Source organism: Equus caballus, chromosome 2 (assembly GCF_041296265.1).
Source record: "Equus caballus isolate H_3958 breed thoroughbred chromosome 2, TB-T2T, whole genome shotgun sequence".
In the NCBI taxonomy this organism is placed as follows: Eukaryota; Metazoa; Chordata; class Mammalia; order Perissodactyla; family Equidae; genus Equus; species Equus caballus.
Genome location: NC_091685.1, coordinates 104047408 through 104057731, shown reverse-complemented (window position 1 = coordinate 104057731; position 10324 = coordinate 104047408). Strand labels below are relative to the sequence as shown.

The 10324-nt window shown below is 35.4% G+C and overlaps 1 pseudogene; it reads right to left on the bottom strand.

Moving 5' to 3' along the window:
- Positions 1–5711: 5711 nt before the first annotated feature.
- LOC102147699 (signal recognition particle 19 kDa protein-like) lies at positions 5712–6192 on the bottom strand (annotated as a pseudogene).
- Between the last annotated feature and the right edge of the window lie 4132 nt (positions 6193–10324).

The window sequence follows — 10324 nt, the reverse complement described above, 5'->3', positions numbered from 1 at the left end:
GAATTTTGATATACTTAAATGACTGTTACTCTGGTTATTTTAATATACAAAATGATTTATAAAAATCTGTGAATATCAAGATTTTACCCTTTTGACTGAAGTGTGGAAGCCCTGCTTATATTTACGTCCCTTTATCTTCTTCATTTTTAAATAACATTGCCTTGAATATCAGATGGGGTTATAATTTTTATTTCAATTATCAAATATTATTTATAACTTACTAAGAAGGCATCTATCATATGCACCCATACTCCTGTTATTTCCATTGTTACTTTTTTCCTTCCTGAGGTTCCAAAGTTCTTTTTTTCCCATTTTTTTGTGTGTTTGTTTGAAGAACATCTTTTAGCTAACATTTAAAGATAAGTATGCTAGAAACAAAGCTATTTCAGTTTTTCTTTGTCTGAAAATCTTATTAACGCTTCATTCCTAAAGCATAGTTTCACCATATATAAAACTCAGAGTTGATAGTTCTTTCCTTTCAGCACGTGGAATGTAGTGTCACTTCTATCTGGTCTCTGTTGATTCAGATAAGAAATCTACTGTCATTCAAATTGAAGTTCCTCTGGAGATGATGCATGGTTTCTCTCTGGCTGCTTTCAAGACTTTGTCCTCAGTTTTTAAAAGATTAATTACAATGTGTGTTGGTATGGGTTTATTCTATGTGTGATTTTTTTTCAGGCTCTTGAATGTTTAGGGGTTTTTTTGGTCAAATTTGGAATTTTTCTTCAGATATTATTTCTTCAAATACTCTGTCAGCCTCATTGAACTTTTCCTCTCCTCTGGTACTCACGTAAAAAGAATATTGGGTCTTTTGTTGTACCTCCACACATCCCTGAACCTCTGTTCATTTCATTTATCATTCTCTTTTATCTCTATTCTTCAAATTGGTTAAACTCTATTATTCTGCTATCATGTTCACTCCTTTTATCATCTGTCATCTCCATGCTACTATGGGCTCCAACCAGCAAGAGTTTTACTTCTGTTTCTGTGTTTATTATTTCTATAATTTCTATTTGGTTCTTTTTTATAACATAATTTTTGCTAGTATTTTCTATTTTTGTCATTTTTAAAATTTCATCAATTATCTGTAATTGATGTTAAAATATTTGTATTTTTTGCTTTATTATTTTTTATTTTTTATTGCAATAACATTGAATTATAGCATTATATAACTTTCAGGTGTACGTCATAATATATTTCGAATCTTGTGTGGATTACATCATGTTAGCCACCCAAAGACTAATTATAATCCATCACCACACATGTGTAGCTTATCATCCCTTTCGCCCTCTCCCCTTTCCCCTTCCCCTCTGGTAACCACCAATCCAATCTCTGTTGCTATGTGTTTGTTTGTCATTTTTATCTTCGACTCATGAGTGAGATCATATGGTATTTGACTTTCTCCCTCTGACTTATTTCACTTAGCATAATACTCTCAAGATCTATCCATGTTGTCGCAAATGGCTGGATTTCATCATTTCTTATGGCTGAGTAGTATTCCATTGTGTATATATACCACATCTTCTTTATCCATTCATCTCTTGATGGGCACCTAGGTTGTTTCCAAGTCTTGGCTATTGTGAATAATGCTGCAATCAACATAGGGGTGCATGTATCTTTATGCATTAGTATTTTCAAGTTCTTTGGATAAATATCCAGCAGTGGAATAGCTGGATCATATGGTAGATCTATTTTTAATTTTCTGAGGAAACTCCATACTGCTTTCCACAGTGGCTGCACCAGTTTGCACTCCCACCAGCAGTGTACAAGTGTTCCCTTCTCTCTACATCCTCTCCAACACTTGTTGTTTCCTGTCTTGTTAATTATAGCCATTCTGATCAGAGTGAGGTGATATCTCATTGTAGTTTTGATTTGTATTTCCCTGATAGCTAATGATGTTGAACATCTTTTCATGTGCCTGTTGGCCATCCATATATCTCCTTTGGAGAAATCTCTGTCCAGATCTTTTGACCACTTTTTAATTGGGTTGTTGTGTTTTGTTCTTGTTGAGATATATGAGTTCTTTGTATATTTTGGATAGTAACCCTTTATCTGATACATGGTTTGCAAATATCTTCTCCCAATTGTTAGTCTTTCTGTTTTGTTGTTGTTCTCCTTTGCTGTGCAGAAGATTTTTAGTTTGGTGTCGTCCCATTTATTTTGTCTTTTGTTTCCTCTGCCCAGTCAGACATGGTACTTGAAAATATGCTGCTAAAACCGATGTCAAAGAGCTTACTGCCTGTTTTCTTCTAGAAGTTTCACAGTTTCAGATCTTACACCCAAGTTTTTAGTCCATTTTGAGTTGACTTTTGTGCATGGTGTAAGATAATGGTCTACTTTCATTCTTTTGCACGTGGTCCGGTTTTCCCAACACCATTTATTGAAGAGATTCTCTTTTCTCCATTGTATGCTCCTGGCTCCCTTGTCAAGAATTAGCTGTCCATAAATGTGTGTGTTTATTATTGGGCTCTCGATTCTGTTCCATTGATCTGTGTGTCAGTGTTTGTGCCAGTACCATGCTGTTTTGGTTACTATGGCTTTGTAGCATATTTTGAAATAAGGGAGTGTGATACCTCGAGCTTTGTTCTTTTTCCTCAGGATTCCTTTGGTTATTTGGGGTCTTTTGTTCTGTATAAACTTTAGGATTCTTTGTTCTATTTCTGTGAAATATGTTGTTGGAACTTTGATAGGGATTGCATTGAATCTATAGATTGCTTTAGGAAGTATGGTCATTTTAACTATGTTAATTCTTCCTATCCAAGAACACGGAATATCTTTCCATTTCTTTATGTCTTCTTCAATTTCTTTCAACAACGTTTTATAGTTTTCGGTGTACAGATCTTTTGCCTCTTTGGTTAAGTTTGTTCCTAGATATTTTATTCTATTTGTTGCAATTGTAAATGGAATTGTATTCTTAATTTATCTTTCTGCTACTTTGTTGTTAGTGAATAGAAACGCAATGTATTTTTGTATGTTGATATTGTATCCCGCAACTTGACTGTACTCATTTATTATTTCTAAAAGTTTTTTAATGCAATCTTTAGGGTTTTCTATGTATAAAATTATGTCATCTGCAAATAGTGACAGTTTCACTTCTTCCTTTCCAATTTGCATCCCTTTTATTTCTTTCTCTTGCATGACTGCTCTGGCTAGGACTTTCAGTACTATGTTAAATTTGAAACATTTTTCTGATGGCTGCTTTAAAATCTGTTCAGATAATTCCAACATCTGGTTTATCTTGGTGCTGGAGTCAATTGATTATCTTTTCCCATTTAAGTTGTGATTTTCTTGATTCTTCAAATGAAAGATGCTTTTTGATTGTATCCCAGACTCCTGGACATTTTCTTTATTATATTATGCAACTTCGAGTTCTATTCGAAGTGTTTATTTTAGGAGACACTCACACTGATTTTAGTGTTAGCGTACAGATCCTGCTTTTCTGGGCCCTGGTTCTAATGTCAGCTCAACTTTTAGAGCTTTTGCATTGTTAATTTGGTTTGTTTGATTTATGTAGTGCTGAAGGGAATCTTACTGATTCCTGCTTGTGTTGACTAATGGTGTGGAAAGGATTTTCTCAGGCCAGGCTTCTGGGTATGTTTCAGTGGGTGAAGAGTGTGGTACGGTCCCCCTACCAATGTTCCCTGGCCACAGTGATGTCACTGAGCAAGAGAGTAGAGTCTCAGGTTTGCACAGATAAGGAATCTTTCTAGACCAGGCCACTCGTTATACAGAGCCCCTTTTGCTGGCATCTCTTACCTTGGTGTTTCTCAATAAAAAGAGTAGTCTTGGGCCTGGCAGGGAGGAAGAGCACTTCTCCTAGCTGTTTATTGTTGGTGGGCATTTTGATGAGTGGCCCCTGACTGATCCAAGGGAGGAAGAAGCCCACATGGGCTGCCTTCTTTTGCTAAGTTGTGGGTTAGGAAACAGAAGGTCTAGGGGCCTTCTCCTGTTGGGTAGGGTCACACAAGTTGCTTCGCTGATGTGCTAATTGTCCATTTGGCATCCCAAACCAGCTCACTTTCTTTTTACCACCTTACAGAATCCTTCTTTGTTTTCCTCTTGTGTCGTTTCCAGAATTTATAATTGTGTATGGTAGGAAGGAACAAGAAAAAATAGGTCTGTGTAATATCGTCTGGACCAGAAGTCCGTTACATATTTTACACTAAAACATGCTTCATCTGGGAGCCATGATCACTAGTATTCTCTTTGCTTATGATTATTTCAGGTGTCTTATTTGAGAATTGGTTTGATCATGATGCTCAAATATTGCAGACTAACAATATGCTACAAGTAATGCTCTCAATACTCTAATTAAAAATTGTTTTTCATAAAGATCAAAAAAATTAAAACCTAATGATATAATGGCATACACAATTGCAGATAGTAGCTTTTTATTCACAGAGTTTTGAAGCAAATGACAAATTAAAATGAGATAAACAGGATTATATTTATTCTAATCAAATACTAAAATATGTAATAATGTTTCCACTGCTTATTCTAATTAAATGGTAAATTATGTAATAATGGTCAAATATAGATTTGTTTTTAATGGAGATTAATACAAATATTTGGATTGTATTTCAATCAGATTTATTGAGGAATAATTTACCTAAGCAAAATTTATTGGACTTTTATGCGGATGGTTTGATGAGTTTCACAAATGTAGAGTTTTGTATTCACTGCCAAATTCAAGATATAGAACAATTCCATTATTGCATAAATTCAGATGTTTTACATAATTATAAAGATAACATTAATTATATTTACTTCTTTATCTATTTAATATATTTATAAAATTCAATTAGTTTTCAGTATGTTTAAAATTAAGTGTTTCAAATAACATTAATTCTTTAATTATTTATGCATTATAAATACTTAACCCAACAAACAGACTATATTCCATGTGCAGTTTCACTCTGTAAACCTGGAATATTCATAGAGCTGCTTCTATTTCCTAGTTGTGTTATAGTTTTACTTTTGTCTTTTTGAGCTTAAAGTTTCAAGAATTGAACTTATCATTTAGGAGTGAACAATTCATTCTAAGAAATTCAATCTATTCTGTGAACATGCTTGATGTGTTATTCAATTTTCAGTTATAGATGATAATAATAAGTGTTCAGGTAATACAAGCAAACAAGCATTTGACTGGGATCCAATACAGAATGAGGTTCTCAAACATTATTTGAAGTGTTGGTGGAGCAGGTTCTAAGCTGAGCTTCTAAATAATTACTGGAACTCCATCACAACAATGGCATAGGTAGGAGGACACTTCTGTGGCCATGACTGGCGTGCTGGAGAACCAGTATACTCCCTGAACAACTGCTGGCTCTAATATCATGCTAACTTTGCTATTTATTTTTCCCCAGTTTCAAATTTTAAGACATTAACTTAAAATCTAAACAAAATAGCTGGTTTAAATATTATTAAAGTTATGAAAGTTAAACATATATTTTCATAAAGAATAATGAAATTTCATGTGACTTATGCTACATTGTCCATAAAAAATATACTTCCATAAAAACTGTGTTGAAAGGCAACATTTTTTTTCATACTTCATAAAAGCTAGAGGCAAATTTCTGATACAAATTACTTTATTTCATTCTCATCTTTGATGGTGAAGCTCAAACATTTGCATTCCAATTACATGATACAACCGAAAATTTCTTCTGTTCCTCTCTTCACTTTGGTCCTACAGATTTACTCTGGAAGCCTCATTCATGCCTCTTACAGGAGCACCACACACTCCATTCTTGTACCAGGTCATTTCTTTTCCCCTTCCTTTTGTGATTTCCCTCTCCTTGCCATAGACTTTGGTCCCATCTTCTATTTTTTGTGTAATTCTATTTTAGTTGATGTATCTCTCTGCTCTATACATTACTGATTTACATAGCAGGAAATTTATGAGACACTGTATGCCATCATCCTGATTGATCTGGACCCTAACTATGCCCCTGTATTGAAAGTCACAATTGCATTCTCTAGAGTATATTTTATTTTTCTCAAGAAATGCATTAAGTCCAACCACAGAGCATTTATCTTGGATCTCTGTAGCTGTAGGACTTTTCAACAGCCTTATCTATGGGATCCATCTCCTTCTGTTATGGTCTTATTATTATTTAAATATGGAGGATAGACATAAATGAAGCTGCTCTGCTCAGCTGGGGATCACACAGCTGTGCAAATCATCTCCATCCAGGTGTCCACAGACTTACACCAAACTTGCATAAGTTCCTTGTTTTGTTTCTTCTCTAAGCATCGAGAAACTTCTGCCTCAATTATTGGCTCAGTGATCATAGCATTTCAGTCACGAACTATGTATGAACAACACCAAATGTCATTAACCACAAAGCTAGGGCCTAGAAACTGGTCCTTTGTTACTATTGCCATAGGAAAGTAAACGGCCTTCCTACCTTGCCTGTCAGGAAAAAGAATAGGAAGACATTTCCCCCCTTACTGAAGATAGGTCACATATAAAACCTGAGTTATAAGTGAGCACAATGAAAATGCAGTCTTTAGCTTTTCCAAATTGAGGAGGTACTTAGCCAAATTGCAAGAGCTTTGGAATGTAACCGAGTAAGGCAATCTGAAGTATCTGAAGAGTCCATGCCTGAGACTGTTCAATACCCACGCACCTGCCTTGTCCAAAGTTTAACTTCAAAACAGTAACAGTCCATGATCCTCTCTAACAGAATTCAAATACATCTTATGCAAATTAAAATGCACTGATAGTCCCCAAATAGGTACCTGTGATGGTCACTCCTCTTCTGATTCATTCCCAACTATGTCTTAATACCCTGAAATTAGATAACAAGTTATAAAGTTACCAAACCAACCTACATTAAAAATGATAAAGAAAAGTTGGAGGGAAAAATAGGGTAAATAAACACATACATGGCATTGCATGATGGGAGAAAATGCAGGAAAGAAATCTATTACATATCTGATATTATAACTGGTCATGCAAATTTGGATGGTATTTATACCATCCTTTCTACATTACTCACTGTACATTTCTCTGTGCTATCCTAAATCTTTCAGGTTTCAATAACAAAATTTTCCTCCTCATGATCTGAGCCCTTAGTTTGCCTTGTCAAGAATTGTCCTTGGGGCTGACCAGGTGGCACAGCAGTTAAGTTTGCATGTTCTGCTTCGGTGGCCCGGGGTTCGCTGGTTTGGATCCCGGGTGTGGCTCTACGCACTGCTTGGCAAGCCATGCTGTGGCAGGCGTCCCACATATAAAGTAGAGGAAGATGGGCACGGATGTTAGCTCAGGGTCAGTCTTCCTCAGCAAAAAGAGGAGGATTGGTGTTAGATGTCAACTCAGGGCTAATCTTCCTCAAAAAAAAAAAAAAAAAAAAAAAAAACAATTGTTCTAACACTCCATTAACTTTTATCACTCACAGAAAATCTAGGAGGCATTTGAGGAGTCTGCCTCCAGGCCAAAATCCTCTGTGTGATCTTTCAGGTCTGATCTTAAGCAATTCTAACGGCTTTACCTAGCAGGCCTCACAGGGGAAAGCTACTCTCCCCACACTGTTCTTGATGCACAGCCAATGCACTGCAGGCTCTGCAGGGAGTCATAGTGAAGGACTCAGGCACCCCTAACTGCCATCCTTTTACACATATCTGCCATTCCTGCTCAGGCGGCTCCAACTGAGACCTCCTTACTGGGGACCTTTAGCAGAGGTCTTCTCCAAGTGCCTCTGCTGAGACTTCCTTATTGGGAGTGGAGGGAGAGAGGGGAAACCTTGAGGACGTTTTTCTCCACTCTGACTCAGGGCTCAGTACATTTCCACTCCTAGAGTGTCCTCTTCTTCCTCTTTCAAGGCCCTGGGTCTATAAAATAGGAGGAGATTTTCATCCATGGCTCCTTGGTAGTGAGACAATTCCCAGGTTTGTGCTGATCTGCCCGACCCTTGCCCAGGGCTCTTCCGTAGGGAAAAATGGAACAGAGAGGGAAATATGATTTTCCTTGCTTAGCCTCTTACTTGCACTATCTCAGTAACTAATTAAAGGCTTGATTATTACTCTCATTTTAGCTTGTTTTAATTGTCCACATCAACACCTGGCAGCTCAGCTCTTGACAGCAATCGAGAGAATTTATTAAGGCTTAGATATTTTCACTGGTTTTTTTACATAATAAAGTTTTGTTTCTTAATAATAAGAATTTAACATCTAAGCCATTGTGGTAGCATATTTAATTTTCCATTCAATGGTAAGTAAAAATAATATACATATAAGTGAACCCATATCATTACTGTAGTTGGGATCACCTTAAGTTTTCTCTTGGACTATCAAATGCTCTCTCCAGTTAATGAGCTCTCTGTCTACAGTCTTGTCTCTCTATGGTGTGTTCTAAATTATGCCTCTGAGGTGAGAAATAAAATAGAAGTCCGATTCTTTTATTCCTTATTTTAAATCCCATTAATGTCTTGTCACTTCCTTTAGAATAAATTATAAACTCTTTAAATGGTCTAAAGGCATTTGTAATTTACCCCAAACTAAATTCTCTACTCTCATCTCTTCACATCTGCCCCCTCTACAAACACACATATAGATAGAAGCCCACAAAATTACTTGACATTCCCCCAATTCTGTACCTTTCTTCACAAGAGTATCCTGGAAAGCCCACTCTTTCTTGCTATAAAAACCTTTTGCTCATCTCTCCTAGTCATAATCAATACTGTCATCTTAAACTCTGTTTCCTGTAGGAAGGTTTTACTGATACCATAGTTTTCTTCTCCATTGCAGGCATTAGCAGTCTATAGCTCACAGTTTTTATACAACCTGCAAGGTAATAATGGTTTTTAGAGTTTTAAATGATTGAAAAATCTTTTAATGAAGTGTTTTGTGACATGTAAAAATTACATAACATTTCAAATTTCAGTGTGTCTATAAATAAAGTTTAATTGAGACACAGCCATGATCATTCATTTACATATCGTCTGTGGATATTTTTATGCTATAATGCAGAGTTGAGTAGTTGCAACAGAATCCAAATGACTGTCAAAGCTTAAAATATTTACTATCTGCCGCTTTACAGAAAGGGTTTGTTAACACTCACTCTCAAATATTCCATTAAGATATATCTTTATTGTATTTCATTATAATTTTTATATTTATCTGCCTCCCTGTTACAGTTTTTAGAATACTGTAGTCTTCTATAGAACAGAAACAATGACTTATTGGTAATTAGATCTTCAACACTGCCATGCATTAAGCAAAAAAATTTATGAAAAATATGGTCTCAATTTTTAAGCATGTGGATGAGAATGTTTTCATCTTTTCTTAACCATCCTTTGTTCCAACCCAAGAAGTGACTGTCATTCATTTTTATCTTATTGCTCTGGTCATAGTAACTTGATGAACAGCAGTGAAATAACCCTCCAGTTTCTTAGTAGAGTCATGTTATAAACATGAGCTTTTTTTCCCCTAGTCACTCAGAAAATGAAAAGGTGCTCTACATAATAATGAGTCATCTAATTGATGAGATTGAATTATCCAATGAAGGGACTCTGGCTTAATTAAATTTCTTCATTAACTTTTTTGCTGCTTTTCAAAATAACATTTACACATTCATGCAAATAGAGTCATGATGTGTCATTAATCAGTTATTAGTTTAGGTGCAGCGTTAATAATGCCAATATTTGTTCACACTGGAGAAAACCTAGGACTGAAATAAAAGGAAAGACGTTTTGAATTTATGTTTTGACAAAAGGATACGTAAAGTACTTGTTTCATTTATCAATAATTTTATTTGATATACATTGCCGTAGTTGAAATGTTGACAGCCACAAAAGATGATAATTATGTGAGGGACGGATGTGCTAACTAACCTTATATGGTAATTATTTCACAACATATATGTGTATCAAATCACTATGTTGTACATCTTAAACGTACACAATGTTATATGTTAAGTATATCTGAATAAAGCTGGGGACAAAAAGAGGTAACAATAACCTAGAACTTATTAGAGATATATTTGAACCCTGGAATCAGCATTTATAAGAGGACTATGTTTCAGATTCACACACACCAGATGAGAAATTTGTCGCATTCAGAGGATGTTGCCCAATTAGGGTAACTATGCCTTCAAATCGGAAAAATAGGGGAAAAAAAGTAAGTGTATTGTGTTTAAATCTTTCTTATATTTCTTAGTTATGTTGTTTCTCACTAGATTTTTATTCTTACTTTTATAAATTAGTCATGAAGTGACTTAACTATGAAGCAATAAGAAGAATTCAGTGGTGATGTCTGTTTTTTTCTAGGTATCTAGATGTGATGATCTTTTCCTTGTGTCACCTTGGCTGGGTTACAGTTC